This window comes from Chiloscyllium plagiosum, chromosome 3, assembly GCF_004010195.1.
Source record: "Chiloscyllium plagiosum isolate BGI_BamShark_2017 chromosome 3, ASM401019v2, whole genome shotgun sequence".
Lineage (NCBI taxonomy): Eukaryota > Metazoa > Chordata > Chondrichthyes > Orectolobiformes > Hemiscylliidae > Chiloscyllium > Chiloscyllium plagiosum.
Genome location: NC_057712.1, coordinates 9008384 through 9035392, shown reverse-complemented (window position 1 = coordinate 9035392; position 27009 = coordinate 9008384).

Sequence of the window (27009 nt, the reverse complement as noted above, 5' to 3'; positions counted from 1 at the left end):
TCGTGAGGGTGGTGCTGAGCGAGAAGGTTGGAACTGGGGTAAGGTGGGGGGAGGGGAAATAAGGAAACTGGTGAAGTCCACATTGTTGCAGGCAGGCAGTGGGCAATGGATGGTTCAGTGAGCAAGGTATCAGTCATGCTCTGCTATATAGGTTTCAGCCGATAACCCCAATGGACCTTCATACAAAATAATGATAATGGATACAATGAACAAGATGTCAACTGCATTCACTTGATCTCACCATAGTGCCATCAAAAAGCACTTCTCAACACTTGTGTTCGGTGTCTGTAAATGGATGGATTTCTTGGCTTTGGATTCACATTTCAACATGGACATGAGGACAAGAATCGAGGCAGACCTCAGTGAGATAGTGCTGCACCATTGAAGCTGTGCTTTCTCAATGAAATATTAAAACAACATCCAATCTGTCTGCTCAGTCAGATGCAAGGATCTCATGCCATGTCCTTGGAGAAGGGCAAGGGAGGTCTCCCCGATATCATGACCAACACTTATCACTCAATCGCCACCAACACAGCAAATCATCTTGTTGTTACCATGTTCCCTTCTATGCTGTGCACAGTTTAGCTTCTGTATTTTTCCTCTATTCCAACAGTGGCTATACTTAAAAAGTGCTTCATTCGATGCAAAATGCTTTGAGAGTTCTGGTAGTCATGGAAGGGATTATATAAATGCAAGTCTTGACAGACCCTCTGCAGTAGCAGTGGCTGTTCAAAATGATCTTCTTGGAATGTTGGGTGTTTGACCCTTTAAATAATGCCAGGGCTAAGCTCCTCCTGCAACCGAGTGCTTAATATTTGTTGAGTGATTTGAGAAATAATTTCAAAAAGACCATGAGAAATAGGATCAGGCTGTTTGGTCCTTTAAATCTGCTCTGACATTCAGTGTGGTCATGCTGATATATTGTTCCTTTTATCCACTTTCCTGCCCTTTCCCTGTCACCCTTGATTGTCTTCCTGACCAAGAATCTATTTATCTCAGCCTGAAACACTCACAAAGGCTCTGACCCACAGCTCTCTGAGGCAAGGAGCTCCGAGGACTCACAATCCTCTTAGAGCAAGAAAATTCCTCCTAATTTCAGCGTTAAATTGGTGCCCCTTTATTCTGAGACTGTGCCCTCCAGTCCTGGACTCTCCCATGAAGGGAAACATCTTATTTGCATTGATTCTGTCAAGACCGTTAAGAATTTTGTATATTTCAATGAGATTACCTCCCATTCTTCTAAACTCCAGTGAGCAGGGTCCCAACCTGTTTAACACTTGCTCATAAGATAGTCCCTCCACACCAGGGATCATCCTAGTGAACTGCCTCCATTGAAATCATATCTTCCCTTGAAGAAGTTGAACAAAGCTGTCATGATTAGATTAGATTAGATTAGATTACTTACAGTGTGGAAACAGGCCCTCCAGCCCAACAAGTCCACACTGACCCACTGAAGAGCAATCCACCCAGACCCATTCCCCTATATTTACCCTTCACCTAACACTAGGGACAATTTAGCATGGCCAATTCACCTGACCTGCACATCTTTGGACTTTGGGAGGAAACTGGAGCACCTGGAGGAAACCCAGGGGAGAATGTGCAAACTCCACACAGACAGTTGCCTGAGGCAGGAATTGAACCTGGGTCTCTGGCGCTGTGAGGCAGCAGTGCTAACCACTGTGCCACCGTGCCGCCCAGATATTCTGGATGTGCTCTCACCAACATCCATCGAAGATTGGGGTCACCCCTGCTGGTGGAGCTGAGTGACGATATAAGAGCACTACTTCCTGGAGGTGGTGCTGGCATAGACCTGTGTACATCTGCTTCTCAAGTTGTATTCCATGCCAGGATAGGATAGAAATAGAGAGGGCGCTCAGTGGCCACCTCCAGTGGCATTATTTTTACAAGTTTCTCCAACTTTGTTCTTTAATTCACAATCTGCACTCACGCTTAGAATCGACCTACTCAAGCTGTCAACGAGATTGTTTTTTTTCTTGAAAAGCTACAAATGGAAAATAGTTTCCAAATCTGTCATTTAGCCTCTGTTGAGAGCGTGCAGCCTGCAGCTCCTTGCTTCCGCCCATGGTTTCCAGACAGCAGTTGGTCGGCTGACAGATGTGATTTTCTGATTTCTATTTCCTTGTATCACTGCTGGTCTCTGTCTCCAGTGGAGTTGGACACAAGATTGTGAGAAATGGGATTGAGTGCTTTAAAGCAATCAATTGAATACTCATAAAGCAAAGACATGATTCATCGTACATACAAAAGGGCTTAATTAAGATGGATGAAAATGCTAAAAAGAATGAATCCAGCTTTTGAGTACATTCTTCATAAAGGAGTGATGTTCATTTAAAGATGTTTTGAAGAGTTGCAACATTTTAAAATAAAATCTCTGTGACTGTACTGCAGAAAGTCTTTGGCAAATCTGACTAAATCATAAATCAGTTTAAGGGGATGGTTCTTTGACATTTAAACAATAAACAATGATGATATTATTCTTGTTAAATATTGCCAAGAAAGAGCTCTGCAACATCAAAATAGCCTTTCCAGGTAATTCTTTACTTTGCACTTTAACCTGTTGTGTTGCAAGCAGAGCATATCAGACTTGATTCCCATAAAATTCCTACAATGTGGAAGCAGGCCTTTTGGCTTAACAAGTCCACACCAGCCCTCTGAAGAGTAACCCACCTAGACCCATTCCCCTACTACTCTACATTTACCCTGACTAATGCACATAACCGACACAGCCCTGAACGCTACAGGCAACTTAGCATGGCCAAAACCCCTAACCTGAATATCCTTGGATTGTGGGAGAAAAGCCAGAGCACCGACAGGAAACCTGCATGGACACAGGGAGAATGTGCAAACTCCACACAGACAGTCACCCAAGGTATGAATCGAAACCAGGTCCCTGGCACTGTGAGCCAGCAATGCTAACCACTGAACCACATCACCAGCCCATTTGTTTCCTCACAATGCAAAAATATCAGATTGATTCTATTTTGAACCTCATCTGCTATCCATATATAAAAACATGCAAGAAAAAAAATTTAGGAAAGAAAACAAACAACAGGATGATATAGTGGCTCAATGGTTAGCACTGCTGCCTCCCAACACCAGGGACCTGGGTTCAATCCCAGCCTTGGGCAACTGTCTGTGTGCAGTTTGCACACTCTCCCTGTGTCTGTGTGAGTTTCCTCCCATGATCCAAAGATGTTCAGGTTAGTTGGATTGGCTATGTTAAATTGCCCATAATTCTTGGGGATATGTAGGTTAGGTGCATTAGTCAGGGGTAAATATAGAGTAGGGGAATGGGTCTGGGTGGGTAGCTCTTCGGTCTGTCGGTGTGGATTTATTAGGCTGAATGCCCTGTTTCCACACTATAAGGATTCTATGTCCAAATTGTCATGTTTCCATTCATAATACTGTTATTAAGTTCTCTCTGCCACAGATACTCATGGTGATATTGTCGGGACAAATCAAATCAAATTTATTCAGGCAGTACCAGAAGCTCAAAAGTAATAAGAATAAATAATTGGAAACTAGAAATAAAGCACAGAAAGTTTTACAAGTACAGGGAGATTCAGTTAGAATCTGAAAGAGAAAAGACACATTCATGTTTCAAATGGACACCATTCATCAACTCGAAATGTTAATCCATCTTTTCTATTGTTGTAGCTCACTAAAACATTTCTTTCAATAGAAATGAAAAGCTTGGCTAACTGATGAACCCAAAAAAAATTCACAGATGAGAAGGGAGCTTAGCACAGCCATTCAACTTTACTAACAGACACCAGAGTCCAAGTTGAAGTGAACAAGCAGTTATGCAGAAGATCACAGCTGAAATTACAGAGCAGCACAGGTACTTATCACCCATGGACAGCCCTTTATTACAAAGTCAGGGTTGGAACAGAGAGATGGATGGGAGGAGGATACGGGAGAGAGACAGAGAGATGGAGACGGATGGGAGGAGAATACAGGAGAGAGAGAGAGAGAGAGAGACGGAGATGGATGGGAGGAGGAGACGGGAGAGAGAGAGAGAGAGAGATGGAGATGGATGGGAGGAGGAGACGGGAGAGAGAGAGAGAGAGAGATGGAGATGGATGGGAGGAGGAGACGGGAGAGAGAGAGAGAGAGAGATGGAGATGGATGGGAGGAGGAGACGGGAGAGAGAGAGAGAGAGAGATGGAGATGGATGGGAGGAGGAGACGGGAGAGAGAGAGAGAGAGAGATGGAGATGGATGGGAGGAGGAGACGGGAGAGAGAGAGAGAGAGAGATGGAGATGGATGGGAGGAGGAGACGGGAGAGAGAGAGAGAGAGAGATGGAGATGGATGGGAGGAGGAGACGGGAGAGAGAGAGAGAGAGAGATGGAGATGGATGGGAGGAGGAGACGGGAGAGAGAGAGAGAGAGAGATGGAGATGGATGGGAGGAGGAGACGGGAGAGAGAGAGAGAGAGAGATGGAGATGGATGGGAGGAGGAGACGGGAGAGAGAGAGAGAGAGAGATGGAGATGGATGGGAGGAGGAGACGGGAGAGAGAGAGAGAGAGAGATGGAGATGGATGGGAGGAGGAGACGGGAGAGAGAGAGAGAGAGAGATGGAGATGGATGGGAGGAGGAGACGGGAGAGAGAGAGAGAGAGAGATGGAGATGGATGGGAGGAGGAGACGGGAGAGAGAGAGAGAGAGAGATGGAGATGGATGGGAGGAGGAGACGGGAGAGAGAGAGAGAGAGAGATGGAGATGGATGGGAGGAGAGAAAGCGAAAGAGGCAGATGGATGGAGGACTTTATGGGAGAGAGAGATAGAGACAGAGACAGATGGGAGGATGATACGAGAGAGAGAGGTAAAAACGGAGATGGATGGGAGGAAGATATGGGAGAGAGAGAGATGCAGATGGACGGGAGGAAGATATGGGAGAGAGATAGAGACAGAGGTGGGTGGAAGGACGATATGAGAGAGAGAGATAGAGATGGATGGGAGGAGGATGTGGGGGAGAGCGAGAGAAATAGATAGAGACTGATGCATGGAGAATACGGGAGAGAGACAGACAGAGACAGAGATGGATGGGAGGAGGATCCGGGTGAAAACAGTCTGATAGGAGGAGGATTTTGTCGGTTCGATGGGAGATGAGTCCAAATGCATGAAGTGGGGAGCAGCAAAATCAATGCAACTGATGTCATGTCAACAGTTCACAATGAACAGGCCGAATGCAGGTAGGCCAGAAGGAGGGATCCATGTGGAGGGACAGTGTTGGAGAAGGGGGAAGGGGACGGTGTGATGGGGATAGGACTCTTATAGCAAGCCATTCAAACCAACTTTTCCATCTCAATATTGATGCTCCATTCCTGTTTCTTCCCTCATCAGTCATCTCTTGACCCAAGTACCTATCTGGATATTAGACAGCAACATCAAAAATACTTCAACACATTCTATGCAAACAAACTGGATATTTTTACATGGATTCCTGGGTCACTGTCGAATTGTATTTTACCTCAGAAACGGCTAACTGGCCTAAGTAGTTTTGTTTTATTTCTTCACTCTATCTTCTGCCTCTGACCACAAGAATTGCAAGAAATACCCAAATTGGTACTCGGTGGCCAATCAGAAAGAGTTACAAACATGCACTGAAATATATGCATGCACTTGTTTGACTCAGCAATGACACAAAATGACAGAACAGATATTGACCAATCCAAACACTGTTGATAGGCATATCTTTTCCTTTTAATAAAGAGGAGAATTTTGAGTGAGGAGAGATTGGGTCAACTTAAAATGTTATACATGCCAATGAGATCTTCTTTCATTCTTCTCAATGCCAGTCAGTACTGACAGAGTTGACCCAATCTCTCCTTACACAAAATTCTCCCTCTTTATTAAAGGGTAAAGATATGCCTATCCACAGTGTTTCAATTGGTCAAATATTTGTTCTGTGTCATTGCTGAATCAAACAAGTACGGGTATATATTTCAGCCTACACATGGATGAAAAAAACCCACCATTTCTTTACATTGTCAGTCCCCTAAACTACGGAGGTTCTAAATTTTCTGGTTATATTTTTTCTTTTTTTTTCCTAATCTTCTAGTTTTTTTTCTTTCTTTTTGCCAAGTGATCTGATGGTCTTGGGGTCATTTAGAAGGCTATTGGCAAGCACCTGGTCTTCACACAGGAATCCACTTCAGGTTTGGGGGGGGGGGGGGGGGGGGGGGTGCCAGGCAGTGAGTTGAAAGGTTTGTGCACACCGTGTGGTCTGACCAGGTGCTGCTTGCTGTGAAGTGAAGGCTAAAAAGAAACGTAAACATTTTGAAAACCATGCTGAAACCTTACCTGCCAAGTCTTTACAACATAGACAAGCAGGAGGCTGGAAGAACACAGCAAGCCAGGCAGCATTAGGAGCTGGAGAAGTCAACGTTTCTGGTGTAACCCTTCTTCAGGACTGGGGGTGAGGGTAAGAGGAGCTGCAGACCAAATGTAAACTAAGGGAATGTTTTGTCGAGCATCACAGCCAGGCCCATAGGGAGTGACCAGACCTCCCAGTCACTGCCCATTTCCACTCCCTTTCCAACATGGCCAGCCTTGGCCTCCTCCATTTCCACGACAAATCAAGCTGCACATTGGAGGCATAACACCTCATCTTCTGCCTGGGCACTCTACAGCCAGGAGGACTCAACACTGAGTTCTCCAATTTCAAATAACCTCCTTTCCCATCCCCCGACTCCCTTTACAGGACTTACCCTGCCACCTTTCTGTTCCTCTCATCAACCGTTCCTTCTAGCCACCAACCGGATTCATTCTTCCCATTGACCACTCTCACTAGTATCCTTACGTACGGATGAGGAAGGACACCACTTCGACTGGGACAACACATCCATCCTGGGACAAGCCAAACAGAGACACGCACGAGAATTCCTAAAAACATGGCATTCCAATCGGAACTCAATCAACAAACACATTGATTTCGAGCCCATTTACCACCACCTGAGGAAAAGAAGAGGAAATGGCATCACCACAGGAAATGACATCACCATCCCAAGGAAACCCAAACATATAAATAGAAAGTGGGCTATATCACCAATGCTTCATCCAGACGCTCACTGAAGATGTAACCCATTATGGTGACAAAATATCTGAAAACAAACCTAGCTCAGCAAGCAAACCTCCATCCAGAGGTCATACCCTCTAACTGTCTTCACCTATTCCCACTTCACCACCCTGCCCCCACCACCCCCTTTATCTGCAGCTCCCCTCATACCCACCCGCAGTTCTGAAGAAGCGTTACACCCAAAACGTTTACTTCTGCACCTCCTGATGCTGCCTGGTTTGCTGTGTTCTTTCATCCTCCTGCTTGGATCTACCTTAGATTCCAACATCTGCAGTTCTTTTGTCTCTAGTCTAGTCTTTACAACATTTTCTCTAGTTTCTAGGTAAGTTTTTACAAAAGCCCTTATTACTGAAGAAGTTGAGACTGTGGTGCTGGAAAAGCACAGCAGGTCAGGCAGCATCCTGAGTCTTCTTCTACTGTCACAACTGTGTATGGCAGATGTAATTGGTCACTTTTGTAATCTTTCAGAAGACAACAATTGGTCTGATGGAAGTCAGAACTCAACAAAAAAAGAGGAGGCTCGTCAATAAAATGTCTTATGAGCCATTGCCTCAGCCCGGGTAAAGGAACACAAATGTCCCATTGGCCTTCCCTTATGAATGATGTGGAGGTACCGACACCAGGTTATAGTCATAGAACATAGAACAAAAGCATTACAGCGCAATACAGGCCCTTTGGCCCTCGATGTTGTGCCAACCTGTGAAACTAATCTGAAGCCCATTGAACCTACACTAATCCATTTTCATCCATATATCTATCCAATTTGGCGAATCTACTACTGTAGCAGGTAGGGCGTTCCATGCCCTTACTACTCTCTGAGTAAAGACACTACCTCTGACATCTGTCCTATATCTATCACCTCCCCAATTTAAAGCTGTGTCCCCGCATGCTAGCCATCACCATCCGAGGAGAAAGGCTCTCACTGTCCCTATAATGCAGTGACCAGAACTGTGCACAATACTCCAAATGCGGCCACACCAGAGTTTTGTACAGCTGCAGCATGACTTCAAGGCTCTGAAACTCAATCCTCTACCAATAAAAGCTAACACACTGTATACCTTCTTAACGACCCTATCAATCTGGTTGGCATCTTTGAGGAATCTATGTACCTAGACACTGAGATCTCTGTGTTCATCTACACTACTAAGAATCTTACCATTCGCCCAATACTCTTTATTCCTGTTGCAGCTTCTTCCACATTAAACTCCATTTGCAACCTCTCAGCCCAGCCCTGCAGCTTTTCTGTGTCCCTCTGTAACCTGCAAAATCCATCAGCATGATCCATAATTCCACTGGCCATAGTGTCATCCATACATTTACTAACCCATTCTTCTACGCCTACATCTTGATCATTTATAAAAATGACAAACAGCAGTAGACCCAAAACATATCCTTGCAGTAAACCATGAGTAACTGAACTCCAGGATGATAATTTCCCATCAACCACTACCCTCTGTCTTCTTTCAGCTAGCCAATTTCTGATACAAACCACTAAATCACCCTCTATCCCATGCCTCTGTATTTTGCACCTATCGTGGGGAACCTCATCAAGCACCTTACTGAAATCCATATACACCACATCAACTGCTTTACCCGCATCCACCTGCTTGGTCACCATCTCAAAGAACTCAATAAGATTTGTGAGGTATGACCTACTCTTCACAAAACCAGGTTGACTATCCCTAATCAACTTATTTCTCTCTAGATGAGTTTAAGTCTTATCTGTTATAACCTTTTCCAACACTTTAGCCACAACTGAATTAAGGCTCACAGGACTATAGTTTCCAGGGTTGTCTCTACTCCCCTTCCTGAACAAGAAAGTAACATTTGCTATCCTCCAGTCTTCTGACACAATTCCTTTAGACATGCCTGTAGGAGCTCCAAAAGCTTGTGTTTTCATATAAACCAGTTGGACTGTAACCCGGTGATGGGTGATTTCTAACTATTTCTCTTATGAACTAATATAATCATGACCCTAAAATTCCACAGCTGTTTTCCCATCGACTACTATACTTTTTGCCAGGAGTCTCGCTGAAATCTCAAAGAGCCATTTTAATCATTTGGAAGTGGTACAACTTTTATTATAGTTATGATGGAATAGTGAAATAGTTAAACCTATGCCCTCTAGTTCTGGACTCCCCAGTCCCAGGGAAAATACTTTGTCTATTCACCCTATCCATGCCCCTCATGATTTTATAAAACTCTATAAGGTCACTCCTCAGCCTCCGACGCTCCAGGGAAAACAGCCCAGCCTGTTCAGTCTCTCCCTGAAGCTCAAATCCTCCAATCCTGGCAATCCTTGTAAACCTTTTCTGAACCCCTTCAAGTTTCACAACAGCCTTCCGTTAAGAAGGAGACCAGAATTGCATGTAATATTCCAAAAGTGGCCTAACCAATGTCCTCTACAGGCGCAACATGACCTCCCAACTCCTGTACTCAATACTCTGACCAATAAAGGAAAGCATACCAAACGCCTTCTTCACTATCCTATCTACGTGCGACTCTACTTTCAAGGAACTATGGACCTGCACTCCAAAGTCTCTTTATTCAGCAACACTCTCTAGGACCTTACCATTAAGCATATAAGCCCCGCTAGGATTTGCTTTCCCAAAATGCAGCACCTCACATTTATCTAAATTAAACTCTATCTGTCACTTCTCAGCCCATTGGCTCATCTGATCAAGATCCCGTTGTAATCTGAGGGAACCTTCTTCGCTGTCCACTACACCTCCAATTTAGTGTCATCTGCAAATTTACTACTATATCTCTTATGCTCACATCTAAATAATTTATATAAATGATGAAAAGTAGTGGACCCAGCACTGATCGTTGTGGCACTCCACTGTCCACAGGCTTCCAGTCTGAAAACCAACCCTCCACCACCACCCACTGTTTTCTACCTTTGAGCCAGTTCTGTATCCAAATGGCTAGTTCTCCCTGTATTCAATGAGATCTAACCTTGCTAACCAGTCTCCCATGGGGAACCTTGAAGTCCATTTGTATCACGTCCACCACTCTGCCCTCATCAATCCTCTTTGTTACTTCTTTAATGATTTCCCACAAACTAAGCCATGTTGATTATCTCAAATCAGTCCTTGCCTTTCCAAATTTATGTAAATCCTGTCCCTCAGGATTCCCTCCAACAATTTGCCCACCACTGACATCAGGCTCACTGGTCTATAGTTCCCTGGCTTTTCCTTACCACCTTTCTTAAATAATGGTAGCATATTCGCCAACCTCCAGTCTTCTGGCAACTCACCTGTGACTATCAATGATACAAATATCTCAGCAAGAGGCCCAGCAATCACTTTCCTAGCTACACACAGAGTTCTAGGGAACACCTGATCAGGTCCTGGGGATTTATCCACTTTTATGTATTTCAAAATATCCATCACTTCCTCCTCTGTAATATGGACATTTTTCAAGATATCACCATCTATTTCCCTGCATTCTATATCTTCTATGTCCTTTTCCACAAAATACTTGTTTAGTATCACCCCCATCTCCTGTGGCTCCACACAAAGGCTGCTTTGTTAATTCTCTCCCAAGTTACCATTTTGTCCTTATTGTATTTGTAAAAACCCTTTGGATTCTCCTTAATTCTATTTGTCAAAGCTATTTCATGTCCCCATTTTGCCCTCCTGATTTCCCTCTTAAATATACTCCTACTGTCTTTATACTCTTCTAAGGACTCACTCAATCTATCATGTCTATACCCGACATATGCTTCCTTCTTTTTCTTAACCAAACCCTCAATTTCTCTAGTCATCCAGCAATCCCTACACCTACCAGTCTTTCCTTTTGCCCTAACAGGAATATACTGTCTCTGGACTCTCATTATCTCATTTCTGAAGGCTTCCCATTTTCCAGCGGAAATCTGCACTCAATCAGCTTTTGAAAGTCCTTGCCTAATACCGTCAAAATTGGCTGTTCTCCAGTTTATAACTTTTCCAACACTATTTTAAAACTAAGAGTAATTATGGTCGCTGGCCCCAAAGTGCTCCCCCACTGACACCTCAGTCACCTGCCCTGCCTTATTTCTCAAGAGTAGGTCAAGTTTTGCACCTTGGTAAAAACAAGGACTGCAGATGCTGGAAAACAGATTCTGGATTAGTGGTGCTGGAAAAGACCATTCCCTCTGTGACTACCTGGTCAGGTCCATAACCCCCAACAACCCACCCTACCGTCCTGGCACCTTCCCCTGCCACCGCAGGAATTGCAAAACCTATGCCCACACCTCCTCCCTCACCTCCATCCAAGGCCCTAAAGGAGCCTTCCACATCCATCAAAGCTTTACCTGCACATTCACTAATATCATTTATTGTATCCGTTGCTCCCGATGCGGTCTCCTCTACATTGGGGAGACTGGGCGCCTCCTAGCAGAGCGCTTTAGGGAACATCTCTGGGACACCTGCACCAATCAACCAAACCGCCCCGTGGCCCAACATTTCAACTCCACCTCCCACTCTGCCGAGGACATGGAGGTCCTGGGCCACCTCCACCGTGCCTGTATTCCTGATGAAAGGCTTTTGCCCGAAACGTCAGTTTTCCTGCTCCTCAGATGCTGCCTGAACTGCTGTGCTTTTCCAGCACCACTAATCCAAAATCAAGTTTTGCACCTTCTCTACTTGGTACATCCACATACTAAATCAGAAAATGTTCTTGTACACTCTTAACAAATTCCTCTCCATCTAAACCCTTAACACTATAGTAATTCTAGTCTATGTTTGGAAAGTTAGAATCCCCTACCATAACCACCCTATTATTCTTATAGATGACTGAAGTCTCCTTACAAATTGTTTCTCAATTTCCCTCTGACTATTAGGGGGTCTATAATACAATCCCAAAAAGGTGATCATCCCTTTCTTTTTTCTCAGTTCCACCTAAATAACTTCCCTCAATGTATTTCCAGGAATATCCTCCCTCAGCACAGCTGCAATGCTATACCATATCAGAAACACCACTCCCCCTCCCCTCTTGCCTCCCTTTCTGTCCTTCCTGTAGCATTTGTATCCTGGAACGTTAAGCTACCAGTCCTATCCATCCCTGAGCCATGTTTCTGTAATTGCTATAATATCCCAGTCCCATGTTCCTAACCATGTCCTGAGTTCATCTGCCTTCCCTGTTAGGCCCCTTGCATTGAAATAAATGCAGTTTAATTTATCAATCCTATATTGTTCTCTGCTTTGTTCCTTGACTGTTTAACTCACTTCTTTTCTCAACTGTACCAGTTTCAGATTGATTTCTTTCCTCAGTATTTCCCTGGGTCCCATCCCCTGTACCTTACTAATTTAAATCCTCCCGAACAGCTCCAGCAAGTCTCCCTGCCAGTATATTAGTCCCCTTCCAATTCAGGTGCAACCCATCCTTCTTGTACAGGTCACTTCTACCATAGAAGAAATTCCCAAGATCCAAAGAAGTGAATCCTTTTCCCATACACCAGCTCCTCAGCCATGCATTCATCTGCTCTATCCTCCTATTCCTACCCTCACTAGCTCATATCACTGCGAGTAATTCAGATATTACTACCCTCGAGGACCTCCTTTTTAAATTCCTGCCTAATTTTCTATATTCTCCCTTCAGAATCTCATCCTTTTCCCTTCCTATGCCCTTAGTTCTAATGTATACATTGACCTCCTGCTGGGCCCTCTCCCCCTTGAGAACATTCTGCACTCTCTCTGAGACATCCTTGATCCTGGCACCAGAAAGATAACACACCATTCTGATTTTTCGCTGCTAGCCGCAGAAGCGTCTGTCTGTGCCCCGACTAGAGATTCCCCGAACTCAATTGATCGCTTGGAACCCGATGTACTTCCCATTACATTAGAGACAATATTGATACAGAAACTTGGCTGTTTATGCTACATTTCCCTGAAAGTCCCTCACCCCCTACATTTTCCAAAACAGCATACTTGTTTGAAATAGGGATAGCCACAGAAGACTCCTGTACTAACCACCTACCTCTCCTACCTTTCTTGGAGTTAACCTACCTACCTGACTGCATCTGCAACTTTTCTTGCTTCCTATATCTGCCATTCATCAGACCCCAATTCTTGTAAATTCCTCATTGCCTCTAACTGTCACTCCAACCAATCCATTTGATCTGACAGGATTCATAACTGACGACATTTTATTGCAGATATAATCCTCAGTAACCCTTAAACTCTCCTGAAACTCCCACATCAGACAAGAAGAGCATATCACTCTTTTAAAGGCCATTTTGCTTCTTCCAATCTGCAGACCCAGAAAATAGCACCATCTTATTGCTCTACAAAACATTGCTCCTGGCTAACTTAATACTTTCGCTAATATTTTTATAGGGTAATCAGGAGGCAGATCACAATAAAAAACATTTAATCCAAAAAAAAATCCACTCTACTTAATATTGTAGATTTATAGCAAGGCTATACTTAAATCTATTTACTTATCTATCTCTGTGCTGTGACCTCTCCCAAAAAGGTTTCTCCAAGATCAGTTGTGAATTTCGCTGTTTGTTAAATTTTCCTCGACACACTCCAATGTCCAGTGATACGTGGATTCAAACAGCAAAGGCAGTAACTGTGCAGATTCACTGCTGTGTCAGTTAGCAGTGTAGGTTGCTTTCTCTCTCTCTCTTACAAACCATGTGCTTGCTGCCTTTGTCTGTCTTTCTCCCTTTTAAAAGTGCTGTTGTTTTGACTTCTTTTTTCAACGTCCCAAAACAATTGCAACAGCATATAAAAAAGTAATTGCTACTCCTGGTATTTGAGGAAATCACCCCCAATATCTAAAATACCTCAGTAAAGGTGCAGCCAGAAATTTTTCTGATACAGCCAGAAATTTTTCCTGTACGCCATCTTGGATTACCCAGAATCCTTTTCTCATATGTATATATTAAACCAACAGTGAGTACAATAATAGATTTGCATTCAATTCTCACAGATGTTCAAGTATTTCTGCTTAACACAATGGAGATGTATTAATCAGTGGGTGGCACGGTGGCACAGTGGTTAGCACTGCTGCTTCACAGCACCTGAGACCTGGGTTCAATTCCTGCCGCAGGCAACTGTCTGTGTGGAGCTTGCACATTCTCCCTGTGTCTGTGTGGGTTTCCTCCGGGTGCTCTGGTTTCCTCCAAAGTCCAAAAATGTGCAGTTTAGGTGAGTCGGCTATGCTAAAATTGCCCGTAGTGTTAGGTGAAGGGGTAAATGTAGGGAAATGGGTCTGTTTGGGTTGCTCTTTGGAGGGTCGGGTTGGGCTGAAGGACCTGTTTCCACACTGTAAGTAATCTAATCTAACGTTATAGCCAAGTTCAGAGCATTGCAGAGATTTGAAATAAACACCCGCATTGCTGAAGAAACTCAGGTAGGTTTGGTAGCATCAGAGAAACAGAGTAAATCTTTCAAGGGTGGTATGACTGATCTTTGGAAACAGTCTGAAGGTCTCAGTGAGATATTGAATGCTCCCAAATGGATTTCCATAAGTCATCTATTACTAACTCATTGAACTATGGAGAAAGTAGCAGCAACAACCCTGAACACTATTTATATGTTTTTCTCTTGCATTCTTCATCAGTGTTATGGTAGATAAAAGGGAGACACCCCTAAAAGTATTCACCCAACATTCCTTGCCCATATACTGAGAAATCATTGAGAGCAAGGTTTAGGATCTAAAATAAGAATAATATACCACTTTCCAAACAAAATCTGTTATTTTTGTATTTTAGCATTTGCAACGGAGCTTGATACAATAGAGCAATCACATACAACAAACACAGTTATAACTCAGTTGTGATTTTCTTGCTTGTGAATTATGAGATCTTCCTCAATCATGGAACAAATCACCTCCTTCACAGACTTCATTAGGTATTCATGGATTTTTGTATGGTAATCACTGCTTGTACCACACTACCTTTTGTGCATTTGCTGGAACATTTTACATAATGTCAAAATGTTTGGGAGACTGTTAAGTAATTCAAGGGTACCATAAAAATAAAAGCTTCAAAGAATTCACATCAAACTGCAATATATTATGCTGCTGATACTTAATAAGTGCCTTGCACCTGATGATCAAGAGTTGTTCAGCAAACCAGTTTTATTTTCTTTAGAAAATGTGTCAAAATGACTGAAATCTTATTGAAAAGCAAAATCATGTCACTTATGTGGATATTGCCATCATGAAGGAAATGCTGCATGACCCTTCATTCCCTTTAACAAGAAAAGCAGAGACATAGAGCTTCTTTAATACCAAAAAAAAACCTCTTGTTATATTTTGCTCATCATTAAAGACTAGTAAATGTATTGATGTGTACCAAACCTGACAGATTCATGCGTCCTCCCAACTGAAGGCTGGATTTGATTAACCAGGTTAGTACCTTGGAAACCTCTCAGTGGAATAAGAGCTTTTAGAACTCTTGAAAGTTTAAAGGCTTTTGACACAGAAAATAACATGAACTTGTGAACTTCCCTCCTGCTGCTTTTTCCAGCTGATGTTCCGAGCTTGGTTCAATCATCAAAGCAATAAAGGAGTACTGTTCTGGAGCCAGCTGCTACACCAAACGACACAAGTATTTTTAGTGTATTGACTGAATGTTATTATCAGCTCAAAACCCCTTTCTCCATTGTCCTTTCATTGATGTTAATTATAACTGACAGAAAGCTTGCATCCACTGCTTTCACGAGTTACTTTATGTTGCCAAGTGACTGCCCAGAACAAGAATTGCCATTTATTAAAATTAGTAAACTCACAATCCCACAGGTAGACAATTATGAAATATCTACACATGGCTCTGCTGGTTAAAACTCTAACGCCCTTTTAAAATCTACACATTAAAATCCTAACCCTACCCCATATATACACCGACAGACAAACAGAAAAATGCATTGGTTTTGTGGGTAGAGGGGGAAAAAAATCTGGGAACCACACTTCAATAGCGCCAGTCCACAGGGTGCATTGAGATGATTTGTTAGGATTTTCTGTTCTTCAATCTCCTCTCTTTGGTTCCTTTCAGTTCTTGGCAGGAGGCATGGGTAATTGGTGTGCTAACTATAATGTCTCTTCAATTACTAGTAAAAGGCAACAACTTACAACTGGTGGGAGAAAATGATTGACTTATTCACCTTTTTTTTACTGCAGAGAGACAGAGTCATTCACACACAACCTGACTTAATGCAGTCCGAAGGTCTTTTCCAGTAGCATTCACACCCACAAGCTGTTCAGCCGTCCAGGAACCCATCAGAGAGCTGCCATCATTTTTATGACTTTTGCCATCCATGGCTGGTCACAGTATTGCATGAACCAATCAGCTAGCTTTTGCTGGTCAAATCTCACACTGCATGCGCACGCATACCCCAGTGTCCTACCATCTACCAAGATCCACCATCACTACTTGAACAGACATAGAATTTCAATATCTTGCTTTTAAAGGTGCAGCAATTCCTTCCACCCGTTCTTGGTTTTAATACAGTCTTTCTTCACATATTAGTCCATAAACTAAAAAACAGAAAATAAGATGATGCAGTCTAATTTACCCAAAAGAATTGTAAGTTTTTGATGACAGTGTATTCAAGCGATATCAGCGAGTGATGTCATTGTCAGCTGCTTTTCTTTTTGAATCATTCAGCCATTCCTTTAGTCAACCACTGCTTCAGCAATACCAGAGATTAACAAGTGAGTGTATACTCCCACAATCATTAGTCTACAGCTAATGTCCACAGAGCTCCTCTCAGTCCCAGCTTCAGCAGCAGATTGACAAAACCTTCAGAGAAATGAGAGAGAACGTCCATGCAGTAATCTGCCACCATGCTTGGATGTACAAAGAGTCCCTTCGTTGGAACTGCGAAGTCCACAAGAATTCACTTGAGCAAGTAATTAACAATCCAAACAAGTTTATTCACAGTTTGAGCTGTTTACAGAAGTGAGCCATAAAAGCAAAGATATTGAAATCAGTCCTGACCACAGGCCTGTAACCAACTCCCAAAGGGTTAAGTAGACAAACCAACTGAGTGAGATCATTTGGAAACTGCCTTGCAGAGTTTGAATTAAACATACCTTCCAGTAAAACAAAATCACAGGCTTATTGCTCAGAAAACAAAATGCAGGCAGTTTTTCTTTACAGCAATTCCATCAACATCAGCCCCTGAAACTGTATTCTGCACTTTTGCTTCAGAGTCATTACTGAACCGCTATAGAAACATTCTGGAAAACAGGCAACAGGTCAAGCAACATGGAGAGATAAATGGAGCTAATGGCTTTGGTTTCAACACTGCTGAGATGGAGGACATATTTGTGAGTTGTTTGGGAGTAATTTGAAAATGTGAAATGTGATCCTACACCACCACAATATATGATTGCAGTGTCCACTTGGAATACATGACTATCAAAGGGAAACAAGAACTGCTTGCTCAACAATCCTTACCCTTTATTGCATTTCTTGAAAGCTAAGAGGAGCTTGACCTCTCAATGAAATTTCCAGCCTATATTCTGCTGATTGTGGCCTCTCTTTTACCCCAGCCAATTTGTTACAATCAACAGCAAAGTCTCTGTTTTTTTGACCCATCCTTCCCTTTCAATTCTCAGTGATATGATACAAAAATACAGAAAATAAGATGATAGGACCTTACTAATTTATACAAAATAAGTGTTGTAAGTTTTTCAAGCAATTTTAGTGAGGCACATCTTGATGCCATTAAGAACTCCTTTTCTTTCTTAAAAAATTCTGCCACTCCTTTTATCAGCCACTTCTACAGCAACATCAATGTTTAACAAGTGAGCCTATACTCCCATAAACGTTAGTCTACAGCTAATGTCCACTGAGGTCTGCCTGGTTCCACACTATAACTTCAGCCACAGATTGACAAAACCTCCATAGAAATGAGAAAGATTACCCATTCGCAACACCTCTTTGCACCTTCCATTGCCCTCAACTAAAGCTTTGGTATTTAATGATGTCAAACATGGTTAAGCTAGTAAATTGAAGGTCTGTCAGAAACAACAGGTTGAAGTCCCACCTTTGGGATTTGAGTGCAAGATACCCTAAGACACTCTACCATAGTCCAGAGAGAGTGCTCCTCTGTTGAAAAGTTTTGTCTCTTAGCTAAGATGCTGAACTGAGGCGTGTCTGCTATTTCAACCATGATATTGTTCTGAAGACGGGTGGGAGAATTATTCTCAGTGACCTAACCAATGTTCTTCCCTCAATCAACATCAAAACAAAACAGCAGATTTATTGCAATTAGTCAGTGGTGCGATCCAGATCAGCCAAGATCATATTGAAGGCAGAAAAGAACTCAAAGGGGTGAAAGCCTGTTTCTTTCCTGCATGTAGAATAAAGTAGTTTGCTTACTTGAATCTGCAAACATTTGACCAAAACATTGCAGCATGTCTATAAAAAGTCTCATGCGCTTTCATGAATCTCTGGAAAATTCATCGATAAAATGGCTTTGACGAACGGGGCATTGCAAAGAATACAATATATGACTTGCAAATATTTTGCCAGTCCTTCACTGTTGCTTGGTCAAATTCTCTCCTTAATGGCATTGTAGGTCAACCAACAGCACACGGACTGCAGTGATTCAAGAAGGCAGCTCATCACCACCTCAAGGGCAACTAGGGACAGGCAATAAACGTTGACCAGCCAATGATGCCCATGCCCTATGAGTAAATTTAAAAATGATTGGGAAAACACAATGAGGGATTGCAATAAGCACAATATCTAGTTTCAGTTACAATTTGGTCCTATTATTACATCCTTGGATTTGTTATTATGCAATTAAGCACTGACCATAAGACTATAAGATATTGGAGCAGAATTAGACCATTTGGCCCACCAAGTCCACTCCGCCATTCGAACATCCCCATTCTCCTGCCTTCTCCCTGTAACCTTTGATCACCTTAGTAATCAAGAATCTCTCTTTCTCTCTATCTTAAATACTTTCAATGACTTGGTCTCCAAATCTTCTGCAGTAATAAGTTTCACCAATTCATCACCCTCTGGCTGAAGAAATTCCTCCCCATCTCTGCTCTAAAAAGTCATCCCTTCGCTCTGAGGCTCTGCCATTGGGTCTTAGTCTTTCCTACTAGTGGAAACATCTTCTACACATCAACTCTGTCCGGGCCTCTCAATATTCTGTAAGTTTGAATGAAATCCCCTCATATCCTTGTAAACTTCATCGAGTACAGACCCAGACTCTGCAACCATTGGACAGAATTAGCACATTCATCGCTGGGAGGTACTCAGGTTGCTTCTGGTTTGACCAGTATAGCCATGTCTAAGTGTGCTCTGTGATGTCTCATGATCAGTATGCCTTTCAGAGAGATGCTCGTGATACTGTACCTGTGTCTTGGCATGTGACCTGACGGTGTGAAGTTCTTACACTTTGTCTTGCTTGGAATCCCTTGAAACACAACAATATATTGGAACCATGCTGTCCTGCCAATAGTTTAATGTTACCTTTGATTTATAAGTGCCTGAGGATTGTAAGGTTTATACATAATAGTTGTAATAAATGTCTGTAGAGTGCTTCAATACCACAATATCTGTGCCTAGTTTCTTCTGTAATGGGAGATAAATGAATGGGAGATAATTTCTGCATCATACAAAACACCCTGTGGGAGTTAAGATCATGCTACATAAAGTGCCTGAAGCCGATCAGCATGTTACAATACGCTTGCTGGAATACTTAGGATGGCTGTCCTGCACTTACAGGATTTGCCAGGCATCTCTATGGTTGACTATGAGCTACTTTAAAACTGATGCCATCTAGAATGGTAGCATAAACATGATGGTAAATCTATTGAGCATACTTTGAGATTGTTCTTTCATTGTCAATGTCAATTTGGGTAAGCGACAATTAATTGCAATGTAGAAAGCTTTCTCATTGGCAACATCTGCCCAATGTATTAATCACATACATTCTACCATTCAATTCTGATCTACATAAATTTAAAAATTTAATCCAGATTACATCTACTGCAAAAAAATGAAGCCAAATTGCACTGCCTGACCATCAGAAATTGCATATGTCTCTGAATTGGCTACTTTGGCATGGCTCAGTACCATTGGATTTCAGAAAGGTTGTGATGTCACAGAGCTCTAGTGTGACAAACTTGCAAAGAGAATGTTGTTATGGAATTAATTGGATAAAATCGATTGCATAAAATCAGTTGAATAACATAGACCCAGATAAAAACCAATAGCTGAGTTCATAGCTACAAAATGGTCAAGCATGGCAAATCATTTATATGTGCAATTGCAGCCTGCAGTGAAAGTGTTTACCTTAGATAGACGGACCAATTTGCTAACAGCTGAACTTTTTTTCCATTCATTATAGGATACGGGCATAGCTGGTTGTGCCAGCATTTATTACTGGTCCTTAGTTGACCTTGAGAAGGTGGTAGTGTTAGAAACAAACTTAATAAAATTTAGACGAGATCAACAAATCTGGAAACAAGACAATTTATTACGAACTTGCAAGTAAGGGCTTCAATTGCATAAGCAAATGAGCAAATTAGAACTTAGGTTAGTGTACAGTTATACCCTTTGAGCTGAGTGAGGTCATCTCTCCAGACTGAAAATGTGTTGCTGCAAAAGCGCAGCAGATCAGGCAGCACCCAAGGAGCAGGAGAATCGACGTTTCGGGCATGAGCCCGAAACGTCGATTCTCTTGCTCCTTGGGTGCTGCCTGACCTGCTGCGCTTTTCCAGCAACACATTTTCAGCTCTGATCTCCAGCATCTGCAGTCCTCACTTTCTCATCTCTCCAGACTCCTAATTACCCAATCTCTCTTACTGTGCCATACCACGGCCCAGCTGCGCTCCACTCTTATTACTTCCCCCTTCCCCAGGTTGGCAACCTTCCTGTAAGTGCTGACACACATTATTTTGTGACAGTACATCAAGATCTGGTTTAACATTTTGTATCAATTCTGCTGGTACATTCCATCCTCGGACATTTCATTAACTTGTATCATTTTGTATAGCCCAAGCATTTCGGTTATCTCAGCTTTTTGCTGGAAACATAATTTTTAAAAAGAACTTATTTGCTATAATAATTACACACCAAAGTTAGTATTTAATTAACCACAATTATACACTGAAAAGTAGAGATACTCTACCCTAAATACCTGCAGAGTTAATAGTTCTCTTGCTGTACCCATTTTCTGTATGCTTTTTCTATATCTGCAAAAACAACACTTTTCCCCATTTCTAACAGTAGTGAGCTGCTTTCTTGAACCACCGCAGTCCTTGTGTTATAGGTAGACCCACAATGCCGTCAGGAAGGGGATTCCAGGATTTTAGTCCAGCAACACTGAAGGATGGTGGTATATTTCAAGTCAGGACAGTGAGAAGCATGAAGGGGAATTTACGAGTGTTGGTGTTCTCATGTATCTGTTGCCATTGTCCTTCTAGATGGTCATGATGGTGGGTTTGTAAGATGTTGTTGAAGGACCATTGGTGAATTTCTGCAGTGCACCTTGTAGACAGTACACACTGTTGCTACCAAGCGTCGGTGGTGTAGGGAATGGTTATTTATGGATGTAGTGCAAATAAAGCAGACTGCTTTGTCCCAGATGATGCCAAGCTTCTTGAGTGTTACTGGAGTTTCACTCATCCAAGCTAGTGGAGAGTATTCCATCTGGAGTGCAACTCAAATAAAAAGTAAAATACTGTGGATGCTGGAAATGTGAAACAAACATAGAAATTGTTGGAGAAACCCAACAAGTCTGGAAGTATCCGTGCAGAGAGAAACAAAGTTCTGAAACTGAAAACTTGCTTCAGTCTCCCCAAATGTTGCAGAGTTTCTCCAGAAACTCTCTCTTTGTGTTGGTGCAGATAGAGCGTGGAGAGAAAGATAAACAGTTAGTCAGCCTGGGAGAATCAATGGCTGCTAATGGGAACCATTAGTGGCTGACGATGGGTTGTTTGTGGTAGCAGTCCATGTGATGATGGTTGTGTAAGGACATGGGAGAGGGTTATAAAGTCCTAATATTGGCAGACTTGATATTGAGTCCAGAAGAGTGAAGGATTCCCAAATGGAATATGAAATGCTATTCTTCCAATCGCACTGAGAGAGAGAGAGAGATGTTGGCCAGGGAACAAGGTGGTGTGTTGAAATGGCAGGCAACAGGAATCATAGGGTCATTTTTGCAGACAGAGCGTAGATGTTCTGCAAAGCAGTAGCCCAGTCTGCCGTTCATCTCCCTAGTGTAGAGGAGACAACATTGTGAGCAGTGAATGCAGTTGACTGGATGGAGTGAAGTGCAGATAAATCACAGTGTCGGTTGGATGGTGCATGTGGGGCCTTGAACATTGAGGAAGGGAGGAGGTCAATTGGCAGGTGTTACACCTTCTATGAGGCTGTGGGGAGGTTGTGGGAGTGGAGGAGAAGTGAATTGTGGTGTCTTGGAGGTAAATGTTCTTGTGGAATGCTGATTGAAACAACTCCACAGAGGCCGATATTCTATCACCAAGTCACCATTTATTTACACGTGCATAGTATTCAACACTGGTCCAGCTTCCTCAGAGCCAGCTCTCAGAGTGAACAGAGCCTCTGACACTCCTATTTGTATCTGTCAACCAGGACTCCCTGATTGAATCAGGTTAACAGCCCCACTCAGGGAGCTCATATGCTATGATGTCCACCTGGCTGACCTCATTACAATCACTACATCCCTGCCCCTCTAAGTCCAAAGACGTAAGCCTGTTCTCTTTCTTGTAGCCTCTCCTGGGGCATTTTCACACTTGGTCTGGTTCCTCTGACTCAGCCACTGATATGTGCGGTACGTACCAGACCATAGCCCACCTCTTACGCCTGGGGCATCTCAGCAGAAGTTTATTCTCTTCCTCAGACAGTAAAGGCATTGAGGCTGTGACATCCACCATGTCTATCTCAGAGTCCAAGGTAATTTCAATGTCAGATCAAGGGGAAGAACCCCCATGGGTTCCAACAGCCTTTTCCGATATTCAGAGGGGCCAGTTTTACTCCAGCCCCATTTGTGAGGTTACAGTTTTCCTGTGGTCCACATGCTTGTTCCGGACTGCACACCCACCCAAACTGGATGGTGTCAATCTTCTTTAATGTTGTTGGAGCTGCAGCCATCCAGGCAAGTGGGGAGGATTCCATCACACTCCTGACTTGTGCCTTATAGATGGTGGACAGGCTTTGGGAAGTACATTCCAGGATGGGGTGGAGTCTGGGCTGCATTGATTCAAGAATTACCAGCTTCCCAAAGGCAATGAGTGTTGGCTTTGCCTGCAGCATCCAAATGCTGTGAATGGATCATGGAGCACTTCCTTTTCAATCCTTTGTATTGTTTTTTTCTCAATCCTTCAATCTGTTGGTTAGGCAGAAACACCGTTGCTTTCCCTGCTCATTCATGTTCCAAATCCTTGATCTCCCTCATTCTTGTCAGTTGATACTAACAGTAACTAGCTGTGCAAAAATATCTAATGAGACTAAATGTTCAAGTCCAGTCTCAGTACAGCACAAACCATTAGATTCACTCCTTTAGCTTCTCATGGTCCAGGTTCCACTGAATTTATTAAAGAGCTTGAAAAATGGCCCTAAAATGGCATCCAAAACTTATCTGCAAAATGTAATGTCTAGAAATCATTGTCATTAACATTAACAGAATAGATTTACAACTCTTTTTCTGACCCCATTTTGAACAAAATAACACCTCTGCTAAAATAAAGTGCCATACAAATGTGTTTAATATTGCTCCACTAATATTCAGGGTAGATGATATTTGAAGCTATTGGCCTATCTCTATTTTTTCCTGAAAATAATTAAAATTGAGTAGCATTTTTGGAATTAATGGTATATTAGCCCACTTACAGTGTTCAATATTCCTGTTACTGTTTTAAATGCTGTTTTGTAAATAATATATTCATTTTCAATACATAGGCAATTAATATTCCTAGACTTTCTTATCAGCTTGTTTTTTTTAAATCTAAAAGATTTTTAAAAAGTACATTTTGAAAGTTGTGACCGAATTTTATTTTGTCTATGTCCATTCCCATTGTCCATTCTGACCTTGAGAAGGTCTTGGGTGGTTCAGTTGATAATTTCCTACTGACAGAGTGCTGCTTAAAACCTGCCTTAATCCACATCACAGAAAATGACTGTCTATTAATGGTGTTCAGAAGAGATTTCACTTCCAAAAATCAATTTTCAGACTGAATGCTGATGGTATAAAATCCTACAGATCAGAGGACTGCACTAAACTACAATTTGAAACAGATCATAGTGCTTATTCGCTTCCTGATCCTTGAACTGTGGAATGCCAATAAATTTTTTTTTTATTTTATTTTAAATGTACTCTACTCCTTCGAAATATTGTTCACCAAGTGTTCTGCTGTCATTTCAAGTCATTTTGCTAACTTGGTATGCTGGGATAACCAATCTGAGTTTCTAATCCCTTGAGTGTAGCTCCAATTATTGAGAGACTTTCAGTGATATTTCTGTCTGATTGTTCCTCCTGTGCTTAATCTGTTGTGTACTTTGAGTTAACTGGATGGTATCACTATGGATTAACATCACACCTGCAGTTTCTTGTCCTTTATCAATGCACAGTCATTTATCAATATCGTTAATGAAGGAATAGGGAGCCACATTTCTCAGTTTGGTAAGATAGATGGCACAGGAAATATTGTAAACAGAACAGGATATTAAGAAGGGAGAGTAATAGACTAAATGAGTGTGTAAAAGTGTGGCAGATGGAGTTCAGTCAGAGAAAGTGTGTGATCACTTGTTTCAGACCCAAGAAGGATAGATTAGAGTATCTTCTAATGTAAGAACTGTGGACGTGTGAAGAGTAGACCATGATAGCACAGTCAATTTCTGTTTGTTCAAGACAGGAATGAAAGGATTCCTGAAGACTAATCACATCAAGGAACCTTGTGACATTGGGAGAAATTGGCATTGATGTAGATGACCAACAGTTAATTCACTGAGTGACAAGAGAGGCTTGATATGCTATACGGAAGAAAGTGAGGACTGCAGATGCTGGAGATCAGAGCCGAGAGTGTGGTGCTGGGAAAGCGCAGCAGCTCAGGCAGCATCTGAGGAGTAGGAGAGTCGACATTTTGAGCATAAGCTTATGCCCGAAACATCGATTCTCCTGCTCCGCGGATGCTGCCTGACTTGATATGCTGAATGGCCACTCTTGTTCTTATGTTCCAAGGTTTAGAATTCAAAGAACAGAAATGATTAAAAATGAATAGTAGAGTATAAAAGACAATGTAAAAGGCTAATGGAACATTAAATTCAATGTCATAGGGACTGGAATACTCAGATAGAAGTTACACCATGGTTCTGTAAAGTTCATGTTAGACTCCACTTGGAGTTGTGTGTTCAGTTTTAGGCATTGCAAGGAAATATATTGTCCCTGGAAGGTGATGCAATGTAAAATTATACCCGTGCTCAGATGGTTAATTAATGAGACCAGATTCTATTGCCTAAGCTTGTCTTCCCTCCAGAACAGTTAGAATTACAGCTTCAAGGCGTCATGGGAAACCAAGGTCTCATTGTACTGGGAACTGTAATTCACTTAGAGGTCTGGGTCTTTTTTCACTATATCAGACAATCACCAAACCAAAATAAGATCAGATGACCTGAGGACTACAAGGTCAGAGGTTAGTTATGATATGATACTGGAAGAGTTCTGTGGGAGGGAAATGGAGGTTTGGGACAGTAGCAATGCAAGTCTTTTGTTTTCTGTAATGTGGAGGAGCACATTGTTGTTCATCACCATACAAAGCAAAATTAAGTCTCCTGGGTTTTTCCCTTCTCGCTTCTCAGGTTGGCTTGAACAGGGGTATTGCAGTCAGCTTGTGAAACTGCACTGACGCTCTATCTAAAAAAATGCAGCCACTTGTTCCTTAATGATGTGTGATTTAAATCAATGACTCCCTTTTTGTGCAGTTTTAGTATTAGATTTCTTAGATTTTCTGCATCCTCAGTAATCTGTTAATGTTGTTTATCCATTAAAGTTTGACAATTTAGGCTTCTAAATTGCCCCTTGATAGCTTTAATTATTTTCGGGCTTCGCAATCTCATTTTAACTGCTTCTCTGGTTCTTGATTCTTCTTCTGAAATAATTCCACGAAGGCTGGTATCCTGTCAGCAGGTCACCTTTTAAATACATAGATAAAAATCACGCAACCCCAGGTTACAGTCCAACAGGGTTATTTGGAAGCACTAGCTTTCAGAGTGCTGCTTCTTCATCATATAAGTATAAGGTCATAAGACACAGAATTTATAGCAAAAGGTTACAGTGTCATGCAGCTGAAATATATTAAACAAACTTAGATTAAGACTTTCATCTTTTAGAATGGTTTTGCTAGATTCAGTCTCCTTTGAAGTCACATTCTCAAGATAACTTCAGAGTTTCTGTCAAAATACATATACATGGTATATGACATCGACCCAGCTAGCTCAGAGCTAGCTCCTCGAGTGAGCAGAACCTCTAATGCTCCTGTTTACTTTTTTATATAGAGTTGGAGGGAGAAATGATGCACTCCACTCCTGTTTCTTTTCTTTAAGGTGCACAAATCTTTATTCAAATTCCACCACCAGGAAGATAGGAAAACACCCGGGTGGCCAGTGACAAACTCTGCCCTTCACATCAAAGGACAGTGCTGTGTGATCAAAACAGTGAAGGGGAGGGTAGGGACTAAATCAGAATAGAGTTGGAGGGAGAAATGATGCACTCCACTCCCTGCAGAGGAAGAAGCGGAGGGCTTTAAGTCCTTCATGATGGGGGATGGAGGTGTACAGGGACTGGATGTCCATGGTGAAGATAAGGCATTGGGGACCGGGGAAGCGAAAATCTGGAAGGAGGTGGAGGGCGTGGGCGGTGTCCCGAATGTCGGTGGGGAGTTCTTGGACTAAGGGGGACAGGACCGTGTCGAGGTATGCAGAGATG